The sequence below is a fragment of the Stegodyphus dumicola genome, chromosome 10, assembly GCF_044657685.1.
Source record: "Stegodyphus dumicola isolate Sdum_Otavi_A_Nest chromosome 10, ASM4465768v1".
Lineage (NCBI taxonomy): Eukaryota > Metazoa > Arthropoda > Arachnida > Araneae > Eresidae > Stegodyphus > Stegodyphus dumicola.
Genome location: NC_140777.1, coordinates 108,483,817 through 108,503,855, shown reverse-complemented (window position 1 = coordinate 108,503,855; position 20,039 = coordinate 108,483,817). Strand labels below are relative to the sequence as shown.

The window sequence follows — 20,039 nt, the reverse complement described above, 5'->3', positions numbered from 1 at the left end:
AACATCAATAAAAGAAATAGTGATATGATAAATACATAGATTATGCAGATAGAAATTATGTGTATATATATAAGTTGAAAAATTGAGTCCATTGGAAACTGCAAATGGCAGTGGGCAAAAGGCAAATGGCAATGAAAATGAGCTGTGGAATATTTAGGAGTGCAGCACATAGGAGATAGGTTGAAGGCCACCTATCCAGTTATATTTATATCTCACTCTTATTTGAATCTGTAAGATCACTGTGTCTATAGTTTCATTGTGTGGGTGCAATGTTAAATTTAAAATTTGTTGCACTTTGACAAACATGAAAAGTTTAGGTTAATATACCAAGCTTTTAAAACTGATACCTGCAGACACTTCCTTAAACTTGTTGGCTACATCATACGTCGTATTTTTCTGTAGTCATTATATAAAATAAATGTTGAACTATACTTTTGTTTTTTCAACTTTCTTCATAAAACTTAAAAGATTTAAATAGGAAAAACTTTTAAATCAGAAGAAATACATTTTACCATAGCTGCAGTAACATGTGCAGTTTGTAGTAATAAAAAATAAAATCTGTATCCAAGTTTTCTAATATTCTTGCATTTAAAATTCTTTAGCTTTCATTCATCTAAATTTTCCCTGTATCCTGCTGTATTACTTTGTAGTTTGTGAATAAAGATGAAACAAAGACACTACTTTAAAAAAAAATACTGTAAACATGAAAATATATATTTGGACAATTTTTATCATGTATAGAATTGTTTTGACATTATGCAATGTGTACATTTAAACAATTTCATTGCATAAATGAATTGTTAATAATTATTATAAAATCCTCCAGGAGAAATGGAAACATTTTTCTAAATCCTAATTTTTGATTCATTCAAAGTTACAATCAAAAAAGTAAAAAGTTGAACAAAATTTCACATTCATTACACAATGCATAAAAAATAAATATTCCAGAAAATGAATAATAATTGAATGCTTCCTTAAAATCTCCAGGGAAATATGTTTTTAATGTAACATTAGGTTTAAAAAAAATTAAAAGCTAAACAAAATTTCACATTCATTACACAATGCATAAAAAACAAATATTTCAGAAAATGAATATTAATTGAACGCTTCCTTACAACGAAGAATAAATAGAACTTAATGTTCAGAATAAAACTTGCTTAGCAAAAAAATCAAGTATTTCCAAGATTATTTCCTTTGACAATAAATAAATTTCTCTATAAATTAATAGATTATCAAATTAGACATTTGATAATCTATTAATTATATAAAAAGTATATTTCCACTAATTAAATATATAATAATTAATAAATTAAATATATAAAAAGTATATTTCCACTAATTAGATAATAAAATATAAAAGATTTTAATCTCCTCTCATAAATATTAATATTTAAAGTTTCATGCATACTACATTTTAAAAACTACTATAGACTTCAAATATTATAAATATATATATGTGTGTGTGCCGAAAATATGGATAGAATCATACACTTCTATTTGTAAATGTATGAAGAATTTCACATATCTGATATATTTTTAGACCAGAGTGATTAGCTTTAAAGCAAGTGCAAACCATTTATATGACTATAATTAGAAGCTCTGTAATACTATCACACAAAAAAGACAAGAAAAATATTAATGAAATTTCCCAAAACTCATTTACACAGCAATTACTTCTTATGTAAAAGTGTAACAAAAATATACCAGTAAGGTGACAAATAGCCAATTATAGTAACCAGTATTCAACAATAGTACCTGTGTTGAGACATAATTGCCCTATGGCTTTTAAGCAGTACACCTCCAGTAAACTGGGAGGTAAACCTCTTCTATCACAGTATCAGAATATTAGCCCGATCCATGCATAGACACAATTGCAGTGCCTCATACTATTTGTTGGTGATTTAGTCCTTACTTTATGCATTTTGCTAAAATTCAAAAGAGACCAGTAGCTTCATTTCTTTGAAAAATGCTTTCAGTTTCTCAAAATCAGCAAATCTTACTGAGAAAAAAAAACCTTGGTCTTCTTGGGTTCATGAACATTTAGGAAAATTTCTTTAAACATTTCAACAACTTTTCCATAAGAACGCATTGTTAAATAATACTCATTTGTAAAAATACCTGCTGCTTGGGGAAAAACTCCTCTTGCGCCAAACGACTAGTTTTTAAAGCTAATATAGCATACACTGAAGCTAAATTTCAAGTGGCATGTTATTCGTAACAGCATGGAAATATCATCCATTGAAACAATTTGCCATTAATATCCTTTTCAGAATCATCACAATTTTTGATGAGTGCAACCTTCAGATCCCCCTCTATGTGTAATGTAATTAACACTGTTACATGAAATAAAATTTGATTCTGTGTGATAGTAAAACAGTATTTACGTATTATCCTATCAACCATGAAAGTTAGCAAAGATACTGCTAAAGTTGCACCAATCATTCCTGGGGAGTTAAGAGGAATTGATGATTATTTATATAATAAACAATCAGCATTTGAATTACTTTGTTTTAGCACTTTGTTAAGGGTGTTTTTTTTTTCCCCCTAACATTTTGTTAGGACCTCCAATTTTATTCGAAAATCCGTTTAAAATGTTTTGAATACAAACTTCCCCCAGATGATTATTTCAGTCCATTACTGTTTTGAAGGCCATATCCAGCTGACCCTATCATATCCATTACTGCACGTTTTTTGATGGTAGGATCCCATAACTCGAAAAAAAGTTCCTGTCCTGCTATTCTGCAGATGGGCAGGTTTCAAATTTTATTTTGTTTTATAAAATGCTACAAAAAAAGAAAAACAGCAGTAACAGTTAATTTGTATTCTTATTCATAAAACACAGTTTATTTAATGTAGAACATACTGCACCTATAAAAAAACTAAAGAGTAGAGTGTGACATATATAAAGAGATAAAAATCATGTTTATCTGTAACTGATGCTAAATCACATTCCTTGGAGACAGTTTCAGAATTTAAAAATACATAACTCTTAAAATATTATTTTATTAGTGTCTAATGTAAAAGTACCAGTAAAACATTCTCAAACTTCAATTCCAAATTGATTTTACGAAAAAGCTAAAATATGAATAGATATTCTAAGTTTTTTTTTAAAAACCACCTAAATGTTTTTTAACAAACTGTATATACTGAGGATTTTATTTCAGCTTACTTTGAACTAGTACCCTACCAAACTATATACATAAGAAAAAGAGGTAATGTTCTCAACCCAAGATGTAAGATGTGAGAAAAGAACCTGTTTTCCATACATAAATTTTCTGCAAGCATATCAAACATTGGTCAGATTTTGCGTAAAACTGGACCATTGTTAGCGGCATTTTACTTGAAGCCAATAATTTTTAACGAATTACTATATTAAATTTTATATGTTTGTACAATGCATAGAGAATCATGATTAAGAAAAACATATTAGATTTTGACTATATATGATAAACTGAATGTGACAGTTTAATTGGAACTCTTAACAGATTTTCATGGAAAAAATAAGAATCGCTATAATTAGGGTTTAATTTAAAATAATGTAGCACATGTTAGGGTTATATGTATACATATATTAAGATATATTTCTATTATACCTAAATATGCTGGCTTTACTCTTATATGCGCCCTAAGGTTGCCAAATGCGGCAATGTGTGTTGTGCGTTAGTTTTTTGCGCGATTTCGTGTTCTGTTCTCCGGTAGTTTTGTGTGCGATGTTGGTTTCTATGGCAACCCTTTTTACATGGAAACTTGGATTTGCTAGTTGGTTCATCTGGTAATTAAGTGATTTATGACGTGTTGTAAAATTTTAATAGCGTGCCTGGTACAACTATTTTTTCGGGTGGTTGGAAATTCTACAAGTATTTAGGAGAAGAAGGTTTTGAACATTTATTTGTGAAACACAGTATCAATTTTGTGGATAGTCATATAAATACGATATGATATAAATACGATAGAGATGACATAAAAAACACTGTCACATAATAGAGATTACGTGGCGACGTGCTAAAGTGATGTTGCCAACTTATAATTGGAAATGCAATTTTGAGTTTTATTTGGTGGTTTATATATTTTTCCATTGTTGTTCTAAAATGGGAGAAGATGCTTTTAACAAATTTGTGGTGAAATTGTTTTGGTGATGTTTGAAATTGGTATTTCTGCTGTTCAAAGAAGCATTCATTCATGGTAAGTGCATTTTATTTTATTCTTGTTCTTATTTATTATTTAGTAGAATGTTATGTTCATTTTTTTTAGTATGAATTTTTTTTTAGTATGAATTTCATTATTGTTGTTTTTTGAATTGTTTGAAATTTATTTTAGTTATTTTAGTTTATTTTGTTGATTAGTGCACTATGCCTAGATAGTGCAATTCGTAGATGTTTTTTAAAGTTTAAACAGAACGCTGTGTACATGATATTCTTGAAATTTATTGTTATGTTAATTTATTAAAGTGAGGTGTGTATTTCGTAGATTCCTTCGCTGCCTAGATTGTGCAATTCGTAGATTTTTTTTAAGCAGAAAGCTGTCACATGGTATTCTTTGAAATTTATTATTGTTAGGTTAATTTATTTAAGTTTTTCATATAATCTCTATCGTATTTATATCATATTGTATTCATATGACTATCCACAAAATTGATACTGTGTTTCACAAATAAATGTTCAAAACCTTCTTCTCCTAAATACTTGTAGAATTTCCAACCACCAGAAAAAATAGTTGTACACTTGTATGTGTAGTTCGTAGATTCCTTTGCTGCATAGATTGTGCAATTTTGTGATTTTTTTAAAGTTAAAACATATCACTGTGTACATGGATTCTTGTCGAATATTTTTTCGTTTTTGCAATCTAAATTTTTTGTTTTTGTTTCGGATTTTTAGCTTAAATTGTGTGTTCAAAACATGGTTTTTGCTGACATTTTAGGCTAAAAGTTCGAAATGTATATAAAAAATTTAGGTAGTAATGTGGCGGCGTGGAATTTCTCGACGCATTTGGCAACCTGAGGGCGCATATAAGAGTAGTTCCAATATGTTTTTTATTTATATTAAGCTGTAGAAGGGAATAATTTTTATATAACAGCATTTCATTTGCAGAACTTTAGAACTCTTGTAACGTAGTTATGTTACCAAACAAAATGCACTTGTTATTATCTTGTACTGTTGATGATGATGAAGCACAAGAGCAAATAACAAATTCGAAACACCTATTGCTTTACTTCTTACTTATTCTAAAATGCACAGTTGTCACTATTCAACTTACTAAAAAAACAAATAAGCACTGTTTATTGACAGTGGGAACGTGCAGATCAAAATGAAACTAGATTTGTTGATACTATAAAAATAATACAGAAGAAAATTAAATTATAGTGTTTGGTTTGAAGAACTTGTTCTAAATATATTATAAACACTTAATTTTCTTTAAATGTGTACCAAAATACAATTTTTATTACAAAGCAGCAAATATTTAATATGTTCATATAAAATTCAAAAAACTAGTTTGCAGACGTAGTCAATTATACCTAGCAATATATAATCCAAGATTTTCTGTTATAGACCTTCCTATTTATTGGAAGATAAATAATGTTTTCAAATGAACAACCAGGTGTAATACTTTACTAGCTGATTGTGGTTTAAAACATTGAAATAGCAAGAGGTCATATGCTGGCAATACTGCTAATAGTCTACATGTCATATCATTTTCTGTCATGATATGTTTTTCTGCAAGCATTTTCTGCAGCAACTCATTGATGGGAATCCCTCCAAAGATGTATAAATTTACACTAAAATTAATCTGTGATACAAAAAGGAAGAGTCGAACCTAATAAAATCTGTAGGATGTAAATTGTTTTCTTTCCATTGAAGCACTACAAGAAATATCTCAAGATCATAGTGTACATGATTAAGTGGAAGTAACATATAAATGATCAGTAAAAGTCTTCTTGTAAATCTAATGAAATTCATATTTGTTGCATCCTAATTAATATCCTATAATATGCTGTACCTGTACATCTTTCTTAATAATGAATTTATCATAAATGATACCAGAAATTATAAGAATGATACAAAAATTTCTTAGTAAAAATCTAAAATGGTGACAATTTAAAAAAAAAAAAATGTTAATAGATATGAAAAGACTAACTAAGCAGATCTTGAGCAAAATTTAAAAAAATTTGGAATAAGAAAAGAAAATGAACTAGTATTTAGGTATAACACAAAGGATGAATACATCATAAAGTTTAAATTAAAATTAAACCTTTATTTTTCAAGTTTGATACTGCAGTCGCATCCATAGAAAATTTAAAAACATCCTTTGAAAGAATTTTTTTAAAGCCTACAGTTCATGAAAAGCAATTACATGATTGCTAACTAACAAATTTCTTTTACATACACATAAATTAAAACTTCAGTAGAACTGCTTAAAAAAATGATTACATTAAGAAACAATTAAACATAATAATTTAAGAGGTACAGAATAACAAATTTATTTGGTTAATTATAAGCAATAGTATATTAAGTATATTAATAGTATTATAAGCAATGACTGAATTCCAGAAGATATTTGTTCAACAAATTTTTAAAATGTCAATTTGAAGGAAAAAGCATGGTCTTATGAAATATTCCTACTTGCAAATAAATATTGTATAATTTGGACATTTGCATTTTAATAAAATTTCACAGTATACAGTTAAGAGTCAGATTTTAATATACTGGCAACAAAGCCTATCATTGGGGGAGGGCAAGGTTTGACTACAGATTTAAAGTCATTTTTATTTTGATAGTTACCAATGTAAACATGAGTAACACTTTTTCATACAGTACATGTCATTCTGCAAGTGTATGATTACTTATACAATTGTAAAAAAGGTAGTAACAAAATAGCTACTAAAACTGAAATATCAATTATTCATTGACTTTTCAAAATTATATTCATTCTTATATCAGATGCTGGGTATAATTCTATATTTGTATTGCCTGAAAGAATTATATCAGATTTCTCATCCTCAACACTGACTCATAAAACATGCACACATTCACCTAATACAAGGTATACCCCTTAATTCATCTCCAATTTTTTTGTATGACAAATGAAAAATTATTCGTAATTATTACTCTTGTTGGAAGCAGGCAACAGTAAATCAATTTAATATCTATTTAATATCTATATCAATTTTCATTTTTTCGAGAAGCCAGACTGCTTTAGTTTTTTCCACATTTAGTCTAATCTTTCATGTGGTTAAAATAATGTCACAAATATGCAAATGTAATATTATTCAACAAGATATATATTTTCATTTAAAATCACAGTACAACTCGTGCACATAGCACAATAAATACTGAGCATTTATCTAAATATTTTTCACATAAACAATGAATATGACTGGTTCCAGAAGAAAGCTACTAATTTTTCATTTGCTACATGGTAGCAAAAAAATTGCTTATAGTTTTAACTTTATTATTGTTTTAAAAAATAATTTTAGTTTGTTACTATAATGGCAAAGCTATATTCCACAATAAAATACCTTACTTTTACTGATAAATCATTAGAAATGCTACTATACAGTGAAAGCCTGACTATCCGGCATTCAACTAACCAGAAAGTTCCAGTACCAGAACATTTTTGGGTACTATTCGGTTTTGAGGGCCGTAAAAAATCGCCAAACTATTGTTGATGTCAATGCTGCCATAAATAATTGCGGCAACACTAATGTAAGAATGGAAGTATAATAGTAAATAACTATCTAAGATTGATGTTTTAATTTAGATGAAAGGTTAATTTCATATAATACTTTTTTATTATTATTATTTATATAAAAAAGGCTAAACATGACTGAATGAAAGCTTAAGAGTAAATAACTATTTCAAATCATTATTATAATTTACATAAAAATTGCTAAACATAACTGAATGGATGCCTGCATCGCTATTTCGCTACCGACTTATCGCTAAAGCATAATTTCATCTTGTTTATTAAAACGTAATTTTCTATAATGAATGATGCCTTTTTTTAAAAATATTCTCGGTAAAGTGCAGAATCGCTCACTTATTTGTTTGTTGCTTTTAACAAGGATAAAAACAATTGGATTTTTGTCAATTTTCTTTTACTTTTTAGGTGAAAATAGGTTGATGTGTACATAGATAAAGTCAAGGGTTTGTGCAGTGCCATTTTTGTGCAATTCTGAGATTTTTTTTAAGTGAAAATAGGTCGATGTGCACATGGATACCGAGTATGTGCAATTCTTAAAAACGCGTCAAACAATGGGCGATTCTGCACTTTACCCAAAATTCTATTGCCGACTTTTCGTCATGGGCAATTCCCAAATTGTTAAATCCATAGGATATAAAAAAAGGATTTTAAATCAAAAAAGGATTTAAAAATTAAACTAGTATTTCAATGCCGCCTTAAGAAATATAAAACTATATAAACTTACACAATCTGAAATCAGCACGCTGTTAAATGGGTGCGTTTGCTAGATTTGGCGCTTTTGTGCATACATTTTTGCTGCAATTTTTTTACGATCCTCAAAACAGAATAGTACCCATTTTTTAATTTTAGAAACCATTTTTTTTAATTAAGCAAATAAATAAGAGATTTGTAACTGTGGCATAAAGCCTGAATAGGCCTATGATTTGAATCAAACAAAAACTGCTACTAAACAGAACAATTTAGTGCCAATCATGCATAAGTGTGATATCACAACCCAGTCATAAGATTTTTTGCTTTATGTAAACCGAATTCTCAAGAAGTTCTGTAAAAACAGGTACTTATGCATTACTGCAACCATCTCAGTTACAGAAGTCACCCAACTCTCGGAACCATGCGTATAAGTTTTTTATGTAACTGTATCGATCATAAATTGCAATCCGAAAATTCACCAAATAATTTTTTCTTCAGTAAAAAATTACCAAACTGCACTAAGGTGGTTGTGTTAAATCCCAAGTACCAGAAAACAATATAAACTAACCACTATTTATCTGTTTTTCAACTGCATTTTGAAAAAATGATTCAAATTTGGGACTTGCCTTCAAAAGAACAACACACAATAAAGTATTTTCAAAATTATGGGATCCTGGCAACAAGGACAGTGGGACTTATCTGAAAAAGATCACAGACTGGTTGTGCAACATGAAAAATTATGACAAGCAATTTAAGTTTTTTTATATATTCTGCACATAGCTTGTGTATGTTAGTTATCTAACTAAATAAAGAGCAATCTGTTTGTTCAAACTGCTACCTGAATGACTGCCACAAGTTTCATGAGATCTCCATCAATTTACATGGTAGACAAAATTTCTTATTTGAATATGATGTTTTACTTGAGCATGTCTGTCTGAAATGGCCTTATCAGTCATAATTTAAAAGTAGGTATCTGACATTTAAATTAATAATAAATTAAATGACTCTTTATAATTTTAGGCTGGAAATTTTTTCTTACAATCATTTGGCTGTTTGATGTGAAATGCATTCTTTATATCAATTGTTAATAATTTTCACTTCTGAAATTTGGCATTTGCCAAGCTTTTACTGTACTCATTTTACCACAGATGAGAATGAAGCTCAGAATTTAATTGCTACAATCAGCAATTACATACATTGAGATACATTTCACAACACATATTCAACTCATTTCAAAATAATTTTAAATTCCAAAACTATAGAAATTGCATTTGACAGCAATATGGAATAGCAAAAATGAGAATTTTGATTTCAAATTCATGAATTGAGCATGAGTAGAATATTCCTAATTCATATAATTACAATATTTAGTTGCAGCAAACATCAAAAGTAAATAATAATCCATTTGTTGTTTCAAATTTGTTATTTCTGAAATAAATATTTCCATTCTCAATTTAGTAGTTAATCTCAGAAAATTGGGCTCATTACCATTATGCAAAATTTGTATATACTTAAAGTAAAAAATAAACATAAGTAATAATAATATATCATAAAGTAATAAATAAGCAATATATGTTAAGCTTAGAAGAAAATGAATGAGAGGAATATATAATCAAAAATTCAGAAATTCCATATAATAATTCTGGAAATTAAAAGGAAAAAAAAAAAAAGATGGTTTTGAGATTATTATAGCAATGTTAGACAAGAATTCAACTTAACAATCTAACTGGTCATTAGCAAATAATCTACCAATTTTCAGGTAACTTATTATCTTTGTTACATAATGATACACTTTTGGTTTTTAACCATCTCCATTTTTTCATCTCAGCCTTTAATTAAAGTAACTTCTATCATTCTTACAAGGTTTCTCTGCAGTATAGACAAGCATTTCTTGGCATTTATGTGTTATCCTGTCAACCATGAAAGTTTGCTACCCTCGAACAAAGTTGCTGAAGATCCTGCCAAATTTGTGCCAGTCATAACTGCAGAATTCTGAAGGAACTGATACTTCTTTATTTAATAACAATCAGTATTCGACCCCACTTTGTTTCTAGACTCCACTTCAAACAAACACTTTCATGAGTTTCTACTATTTTACTAAGCTTTTCAATTTTACCGAAGGCTCAGTTAAAAACCATATAATTACATATTTTCTGCAGGTAACTGTTATAATCCATAACTGTTTCATTGACAGTACTCAGCTGACGATATCACATTCACTAATACATAATTTTTTCACTGCAGGATACCATAACTTTGAAAATAATCCACTGTTTACTGTTTTATACAAAATAGATCCAAAATTTTAATCATATTTTTTTTCAAAGTTCAATAAAAAGTACATCAATAATAGTTAATATTGATATTCTTGTCCATGAAAAACGAATGTGGCTTATCGAGTATTCATCAAAGTTGCATCAAATGAAAATGCAGATGCTATGAATACACTGTTATGTCTTGCTTATTCATAATTATCATTCAATCATACTGCTTGGCAAAAGTTTCAAACTAAACGGGATAATACGTAGATACCCTATTCTTGTATGGTTATGCAAATTTTCTCTTTCTAATTGTATTAATCTTTCTCTAACATGAGGCTTTACTCATGTATGAATAAGCATGTGTATCTTCAAATCATGATTTTGTCTAAATGACTTCTTACATACTTCGCACAAATACGGTTTCTGTTCTGTGTGTACAAACATATGCCTATTAAAATTGAATTTAGTTTTAAATGACTTGTTACATATCTCACAAACATAAGGTCTCTCTCCTGTGTGACTAAGCCTATGCACATTTAATTCAGTTTTTTGCTTAAATGTTAGGTTACATATCTCACATGCGTAAGACTTTCCTTCAGTATGAATAAGCATATGGCTATTTAATGCACCCTTTTGTCTAAACAAATGTTTACATACCTCACACTCATAAGGTTTTTCTCCTGTATGAATACGAATATGCCTGTCTAAATTAACCATTTGCCTAAATGCCTTGCTACATACCTCACACACATAAGGTTTTTCTCCTGTGTGAGTAAACATATGCTGATTTAAATCACTTTTTCGTCTAAATGACTTATTACATACCTCACAGAGATAACATTTCGCTCCCGTATGAATAAGCTTATGCCTATTTAAAGCACTTCTGTGTCTAAATGACTTGTTACATACTTCACAAACATAATGTTTTTCTCCTTTATGAATAAGAGTATGCATTTTTAAATCAGTATGAACAAGCATATGGCTATTTAATGCCCCCTTTTGTCTAAACAAATGTTTACATACCTCACACTCGTAAGGTTTTTCTCCAGTATGAATACGAATATGCCTGTCTAAATTAGCCATTTGTCTAAATGCCTTGTTACATACCTGACACACATAAGGTTTTTCTCCTGTGTGAGTAAACATATGCTGACTTAAATCACTCTTTCGTCTAAATGACTTATTACATACCTCACAGCAATAACATTTCTCTCCCGTATGAATAAGAGTATGCCTATTTAAAGCACACCTGTGTCTAAATGACTTGTTACATACTTCACAAACATAATGCTTTTCTCCTGTATGAATAAGAGTATGAATTTTTAAATCAGCTTTTTGTCTAAATGACGTTTTACATACTTCACAGACATGAGGTTTCTCTCCTGTGTGAATAAACATATGTTTCTTTAAATAACGTTTTTCTCTAAATGACCTGTTACATTCCTGGCATATATGAAGTTCTTCTTTTGTGTGAACATGCATATATTGATTTAATTCAATCATTTGTTATACCACATGTGACCTTTTTTCTATGTTGATATATATGTACATGTTTTTTTCAAAATGATCTCTTTTCTTACTCGACTTTCTACACAATTCTAGGACATTGGGTATCTTTTTTATGTGTAAAATAATTTTTCTTAGAGTCACCTTTTCGCCAAAATGAGCATGTTAAAAACCCTATACCCTTCAGTATGGACACACATAAGACTTATTGTTTTCCTGAAATGACTTGTTATATACCTAACACATCCTGTTTCTCTTCAGTGTGAAAAAGCATACAGTTTAAATAACTTTTTTGGCAAAATGACTCGTTCAATTCCTCCTGTACATAAAAATTCCTCCCTGCACACATAAATATGTACTTGTTACTGTTTCAATTTCATTCAACTTGTTACTATGTTATGGTGATATTTATGTTCTGCATCAATACAAGTGCAATTGGTTTAAACCTTTATCCAAATTATTTCTTTAATGCTTCACACTAATTTTTTTTTTAATCTACTGGAAATACACATTTTATTACCTACGTGAAAACATTAATGCACATTGGTGTAAGAGGCTAAGAGGCTCATCTCTCATATAATATAAGCTTACCTCAAAATCCAGTAAATCTCTATTAAAAATCAATTTTTAAAATTTGCACCAATAAGTTTTCGTGCCTAAATATATATAACTCTTATACATGAATTTAAGCAATGATTTGTAACATGCTCTATTATGTATAAAGTTTCATTTCTGCTTTCTAATAGTTACAGCTCATTAATTTCCATTAAAATTCACTATACACTGAAAAACAAATGAACCAGTGCACATTTTACATACGGATATAGGAAAATCAATTTATATTTTTTTTATGTACGTTTGATACGCTTCCTCAAAGTGAAATTTCGGTCCTACAGGAATAGTTTTTCCCATTTTACCCTACCTAACATACGAAGTATTTTACAATCGAGAACAAAAAAATTTATTAACTTGTAACAAAAGTGCTGTTCTTTTAAAACTCGAAACTCACGTTTTACACTAAACAGAATTTCACTCTTCGTGTAAAGAAAACCGTACAAAAAATACCAAGTTCACATTCAAAATTTGACAGTTCTTTTCAGGTACAGAGGCAAAGGGAAAAAAAAAAACATCGTCTTGTTTTGTACACCTGTTAAGTCTTTTTGCCTGCAGGGCGAATAATTAAGTTTAGTTATTGTTTGAAAGAAACTTTGTTTCTACTATTCAGCCACTAAATTGAGAGTCAGAGCACTGGATTCGCGAATTATTAGTAAATTAACAATAATAAAAATGAATATCCTTCATATTGTTTCAAAACCATAAATCGCCAATTGCAATAATCGGATCATACCTCTACCCACATGGGAAGCCACATATATTTAGATTCGTAGTATTAGATTTGTAGATTTGGCAACGCGTTTGATTACATGGTTTGGCGGTGAATTGAAAGAAGTTTAGGTATTATTGCTCATTCTTTTATTCTTATTTTTAATGTTATAAAATGTACTGCTATGCAAAAGAAATTCATGTTCTTTATTTTATACAAGCCCGTACCAACAATAGGTGCAAGGTCTTGTCGCGCACGATAGCGCCGGTTAATCATTAAAACAAGTAGTTCGTCTTGCTTCCTGTTCGAACAGAAAAATTCTTGTCTTATTTGAACGCCCTTCGAGGGGTCGATTCAGGTAAAACCTGGGAAGCTATTGATTAGGATCTTTACCTAGGCAGTCTCTGCCATGGGTGTTTAAAATCAGTCTCCATAGGACTCGAGTCATCGCGATGGCTGTTTCAGGCTCGGCAGGGACCATATGGCATTGTCGTACGTTCCGCTGGTTGTAGTTAGATATTCAGGTTGATCTTTACATTATGGTAACTTGGCGTTTTTTTGGCGAAAATTTGGCGACCAACTCTACTACAGCAACCCTCTATTTTTTTTTTCCCGCCGCCATTTTGTCTTCACGAAGTAAAGACATGTTTCTTTTCTTTTTATCTACTGAACACTTCTTCCAACAATCTAGTAGCCGAATTACACTTATGCTAGAAATTTTATCTAACAAAACTGCTTAATCATGACAAATATTCCCTGCAAAATTGGGAAAAAGTGCACAATACCATACTCCGTTTTTCAAAATAACACATACACATAAACCATGTACACGCCGACTTATTTTTACTTAAAAAAACATCCCAGAATTGCACAAAAATGGCATTGCGCACACTCTTCACTATATCCATGTACGCTGCTTTTTTCTCATAAATTAGAAAAATTTCACGAAAATACATGACAATTTTCTCAATCTTTAAACCCGGTAAAAAGACCATATATGAAATTACCTGATCGCGAAAAAGTATTTACCCTTTCCAAATATGAACATTTCCACATATAAAATAAATAAAATATCCAAAAACTTTTACCTCTAAATCATCTGTTACATTATACACGTCACCAACGAATTCACACCGCAAGCATTACAAATACTTAGTGTCAGATATTTAAATTATTTCCATGCACGTTTACTTCAACTTAAACGTATACCAAATTCCAAACATATAATTCACAAAATAACTATCATTTAATTAAAATATCACTAAACCATGTATACGTCGACTTATTTTTACTTAAAAAAACATCCCAGAATTGCACAAAAGTGGCATTGCGCACACTCTTCACTATATCCATGTACACTGCTTTTTTCTCATAAATTAGAAAAATTTCACGAAAATACATGACGATTTTCTCAATCTTTAAACCCGGTAAAAAGAACATATATGAAATTACCTGATAGCGAAAAAGTATTTACCCTTTCCAAATATGAACATTTCCACATATAAAATAAATAAAATATCAAAAAACTTTTACCTCTAAATCATCTATTACATTATACACGTCACCAACGAATTCACACCGCAACCATTACAAATACTTAGTGTCAGATATTTAAATTATTTCCATGCATGTTTACTTCAACTAAAACGTATACCAAATTCCTGCAAACATAAAATTCACAAAATAACTATCATTTAATTAAAATATAATTAAATTCAAAAACACTACTTAAAATATTAATGAGCACATACATTAAATTAATAAAAATTACCTTACAATCCTAATTACTTTAAACTAAATCATTGCTAATAACAATTTTCCCAATAATATCAAATTCCTTTACTTCCACCTTACATTTAGAACAATGCATAAAAATATTATCCTCAAATAATTAAAAATACTAACTTACCTAATCTTCTTCAGAATCTTAATTACGTGTCCGATAAACTTTTCTTCTTTCTGTTTCAGGATCTTTAAAATCATACTTATATTTCACAGCAAGGTAGCAGGTAAAAGAAATAACTTAATAAAGCATCTTTATTTCTATCTCGTACAACCTTAAAAAAACATTTATTACTACCCTTTTCAATTCCACTAAATACCCATTTCGAATTCACTTTAGTTAGGGCCATGGGATCCAAAAATTCACGAACACTGTTTCACACCACACAGAATAAAGCCAAATACAAAATTTCCAGAATTTTTTCCAATTTCCCCCCTTTTCCGATTAAAGAACCATAATTCGTCCATTAATATCACATGACATATCCCATGATCTCTCATTTCCCTCACACAAAATAATGCGTAATCGGAACTGAGTACTGCTCACATTATTACCAAAGTCCCAGGTAGTAACCTTTATTGCCTCCAAAATGTCGCCAAACTACCAGTTACCATATTGTAAAGATCAACCGATATTCACGTTTAATCCTAGTATCCGGTGCACACGGGATTTAGCTACTTTTGGCGACTTTATGATGAGCAGTAAAAGCGGGACATATACGATGAGTAGTAAACGGGTCATTCAAAGAATATATATAGTTATACATAGTATATACTTATATACACACATAGTATATATACATAGACATTCTTTGGATCATTTTTGGTGTTGGCGATAATTTTCAAAATCGCGCCAAGGCTGCACCGTATACTAGGATTTTACCAATATTCATTGTTGTCGAGGCAAAACAGCCCTGTCCGTGGAACTGGTTTAAACTGCTTGAGATTTCCAGTGGGAGTCTAGAGCCTCAAAACTACATATTCATATTATTCCTTGGTTTCGCTTTGGGGCATCTAAAGCCTAAACGTATAACATGACATAGTAATACTGACATCTGTATACAGTGACGTAGTGTTAGCAGACCGGATTGGTGGCCCGGTCTGTCAGTGTTTAAGTGACTTCGTTCTGCTGACCTTATTTGCGGCCCCTGTTGGTGGCAGATGATTTTACCATCTCTCTAGAACAGGGACGTGGAATGTGAATTGCTGAGTATTCCTGTCGACTCAGTCTTAGTTCATTGGCTCGACCAATAGGTTAGCGGTCCCCTTGATCCCTCTAGGGGTTTGGGCATTTAACTGTGTTAGGCAGCCTCGAGCTTGCCAGGTTTGAGTGCCACTTCCTCCTAGCACACTGTCTTATTTGAATGAAAGTTATAACCAGGGCAGGAGTTTGTCTCTGGTGTTCTCGTCTATCTAATTTGAATGTGAAAATACGGAATGCCAATGCGTATGTAAAGGTAGATGCATTAGAAAAATTGCTTAATCCTTATTTTGTGTCTGCTGTTGCAAATGTAGTAATTTGTGCAACATTTATCTTTTTTGCGATTGCTTGTTGTTATTGTTTTTCTACATAAAAAATGTAAGTGCAGTTACATATTATGTTAAACTTGGGTTAACTTTTTAATTCAGAAAAGCAATGATTTGAGCATGATTTCTCATAAACTGCTTACCTCTTATGTTTGAACCATTTTCGTAAACTTGGCCGCCATAAATTACTAATATCTAAACCATTTTCCTCTGAATTCTTTAATAAGAATGTTCATCCTTCACCGGCCGTATCTGTTGTAACACAAAATACTAAAGCTTTTCTTGAATACTCATGTGTATATTTTCTAAATCAAGGTACCTCATACAAATTAATACTATCTGCTCTTGATGGCTGGAATCAGGGATACAATCAAGTAAAATAGAAAAATACTTTGCCTGTTTGACCTTACTTAAAATAATTTGCTTTATATTATCCTCTAATAAGCTAATTGTTTTATTTAGAATTTTATCTTCAAGAAGGTAATGAAGCATATTTTTCTTTTTTTAGATTGAATTTTATTAGTATAGACAGACATAATAGGGTTAAATTTTGTGATACTTTCTACACACTTTAAAAAATTATTTCTATCAAATAACTTGTTACTGGAACAGCGGAAAGTTAAGTTTTGTTCAGCTAAAAACTGAATGGCATAGGTAATTCTTTCAATAACATTGCTCCAATGCTTAGTCTCTCTCTTCTTTTTTTTTTTTTTTTTTTTAAATAAATTTTGAAATTTCGAATCAACAGGTTAATTCTTTAATAATCTTTCTAAGAAATTGGACCAAAGATGTAGATTCCGGAAATGCATTTTATTTTTTTATAAAGTTTTAAGAGCTCATTTAAGTGCTTCTATTCGTTAAATTCAGAACTACTCAGTTTTGCGTTGCTGAAACTGTTAAAAATTTTGCAACAAAAACAATAAACAGAATTTTTTTCAGCAGAATTTAGCATCTTATCCCTTTTAACTCTTTCGTTGTTTGGCAGGATTCGACAAAAGTACATCTAAAAACATTTACGTCCATTTTTGTCTTGGGAAACTGAAACTCGAAACCAGGTTATTTAGGACCATTTTCTATTAAGGCCTTGAACTTCGGATGGCAATAATAGACTTGGACATAATCCGGACTCACCAGGAACAGGCAAATGTGTATCTACTGCAGAAAGTGTATAATTCACTAGTATTTCTTCTTCTTCTTTTTTTTTTTTTTTTTTTTTTTTTTACCATCTGCATTAAAGGTAATTCCTGGGTGAAAACACTTTCTAACTCTTTCTGATTATTAGGTTCTTTTGGCAATTTCAATGGCAGCCGAGATGTTGATGGGCAACTAGTGCTAGTAGGGTCAGTTTGGGTATTCTCTGGGTTTTGAAAAAAACTGAGTAATTTAAGTTCTGGTTTTCCTCTCAGTTTCTTTTTCTTCATTGCATTTAATACCTCAGACAGTTTTTGTGTGTGCATGTTTCTTCCGATATCTGAGGGAAAATGAAAACAGAAAAAGCAGAAGTAAATATAAATATAGGAAAAAACTATTATAAGAACTATTACATAAAAAGCCTTTTAATAACATTCAGAAAGTCACTGTTCGAAACATTTTACCTTACTTCTGAAAAGCAGTATATCTTGAACCATTGCTTGTAAAATATATAAACTATTAGTTCAATATCAAATAACTCAAGGAAGTGGTAGTACTCTTCTGTTTTAGTAAATAAATCCAATGTAAAGTATGTATTTAAGAGGTAATGAAATAATGAAACATTTTCCTTTGGTTTTCCATATAGCTAAAAATCGGAAAATGGCCAATTTTTGATTTCAGAATACTATATTTATATTTCTTCAAATCTCAAATAGGTATATTTTAAATTCAGTAGTACTCCATAAATATGTCAATCCTTTCTTCTCGAAAGATAATAAGTTTTAGTTTAATAAACAAATGATTCATGTCAAAAAAATTTTTTGCGAGTAATTATTTTTACATCATCGTTTTTCTTAATTAAAAAGCTAAACTAGGTTTAACATACTATGTAACTGCACTTACCCTTTTTGTTTTTCATGTAAAATGACAATAACAACAAGCAAACGCCAAAAAAAGCCACAAAAAGATTAATGTTGCACAAATTACTACGAATGCAACTGCAGACACAAAACAAGGGCTAAGCAATTTGTCGAACACGTCTACGGCGCCCCCTGTACCTTTATACATCAGCATCTTGTATTTCCTTTCACATATACAGTCAAAAGTCGTTAATCCGGACTCGTCGGGACTTCAGCTATTCCGGATTATAGATCATCAGTTTAAATCTGGTAAGATGGCACGCAGAAATTATAAAATTAAAAATATGAAACCGTAATTTATGAAATAAAGAACAATTATGATCTAAAGGGTATCAAAATTTACAAAAAAAAAAAAAAAAAAAAAAAAGCTTAATATTTATTTGTTTACTTTATTAAACATTTCTTTCAATGTAAGTTGTTTAAATTGCTTCGTTTTTTATGTGATAATACATTCTCTTTAATTCTATAAACAGACATAATTTCTTGTTCAGTTACAAAGTTCCGCTGTTCAAGTCCCATAATTGTTGTGTCGAGAATACCGACTAATTTGTCAATCGAAATTTTTTCTTTTTCAATAACCTCTGTTACTTTCTTCGCTATCGAAAGCAAATTATAATGACGAGGAATTTGATTTAAATCATATCAAAGACAGAGTACATTGAGATGAAATACTACATTTAGTAAGGAATTATAAGCCAAATAAAATAAAAACATCTGCCCTGAAGATAAGGATAGTGCTGACAGATCAACTTCCAATTCATTGCGTGCCGCGGCGTTAAAGAAACACAAAGTTTAGATAAACAAACGTTAAAGTTTAGATAAACAAAGCATATGCCTTTATCCATTTTTTGCAGCAATTCCACTTTTTGTTTAATGGACTTCGAAACATACTTTTGCTTTTTAGATCCTTTACATATTAGTAAATATATATCAGAAATTCTATTTATCATAATCGAAAGTTCAAGCTTACTTTTATAAAATTGCTCTAACAGTCTGCAAAAAATAATAAGCCGAATCCAATTCGAAGAACAACGCAATATGCAACATTAACTGAATTAGATAATTTTTGCTTAGCTTATACCATCCGTTATACATTAAACGCGCATTCGTAAACGTATTTTGCGCACGAGCACAAGCATATTTGCAACTGTAAAGGTCAACGCGACGCATGCGCAGAAAGTTTTTAGCTTTGAGGTCCGG

The 20,039-nt window shown here is 30.1% G+C and overlaps 1 protein-coding gene across 2 annotated transcripts in view; it reads left to right on the top strand.

Moving 5' to 3' along the window:
* The first annotated feature begins 13,526 nt into the window (after nucleotides 1–13,526).
* LOC118194048 (deoxycytidylate deaminase) overlaps nucleotides 13,527–20,039 on the top strand; it is a 43,038-nt gene continuing 36,525 nt past the window's right edge. The window contains exon 1 of one of the 2 annotated variants that reach the window (XM_085825377.1): nucleotides 13,527–13,610. The gene's annotated coding sequence lies outside the window, so the exon portion shown is untranslated. The remainder of the gene's footprint in view (nucleotides 13,611–20,039) is intronic. The other variant, XM_035365235.2, reaches the window with a different exon arrangement.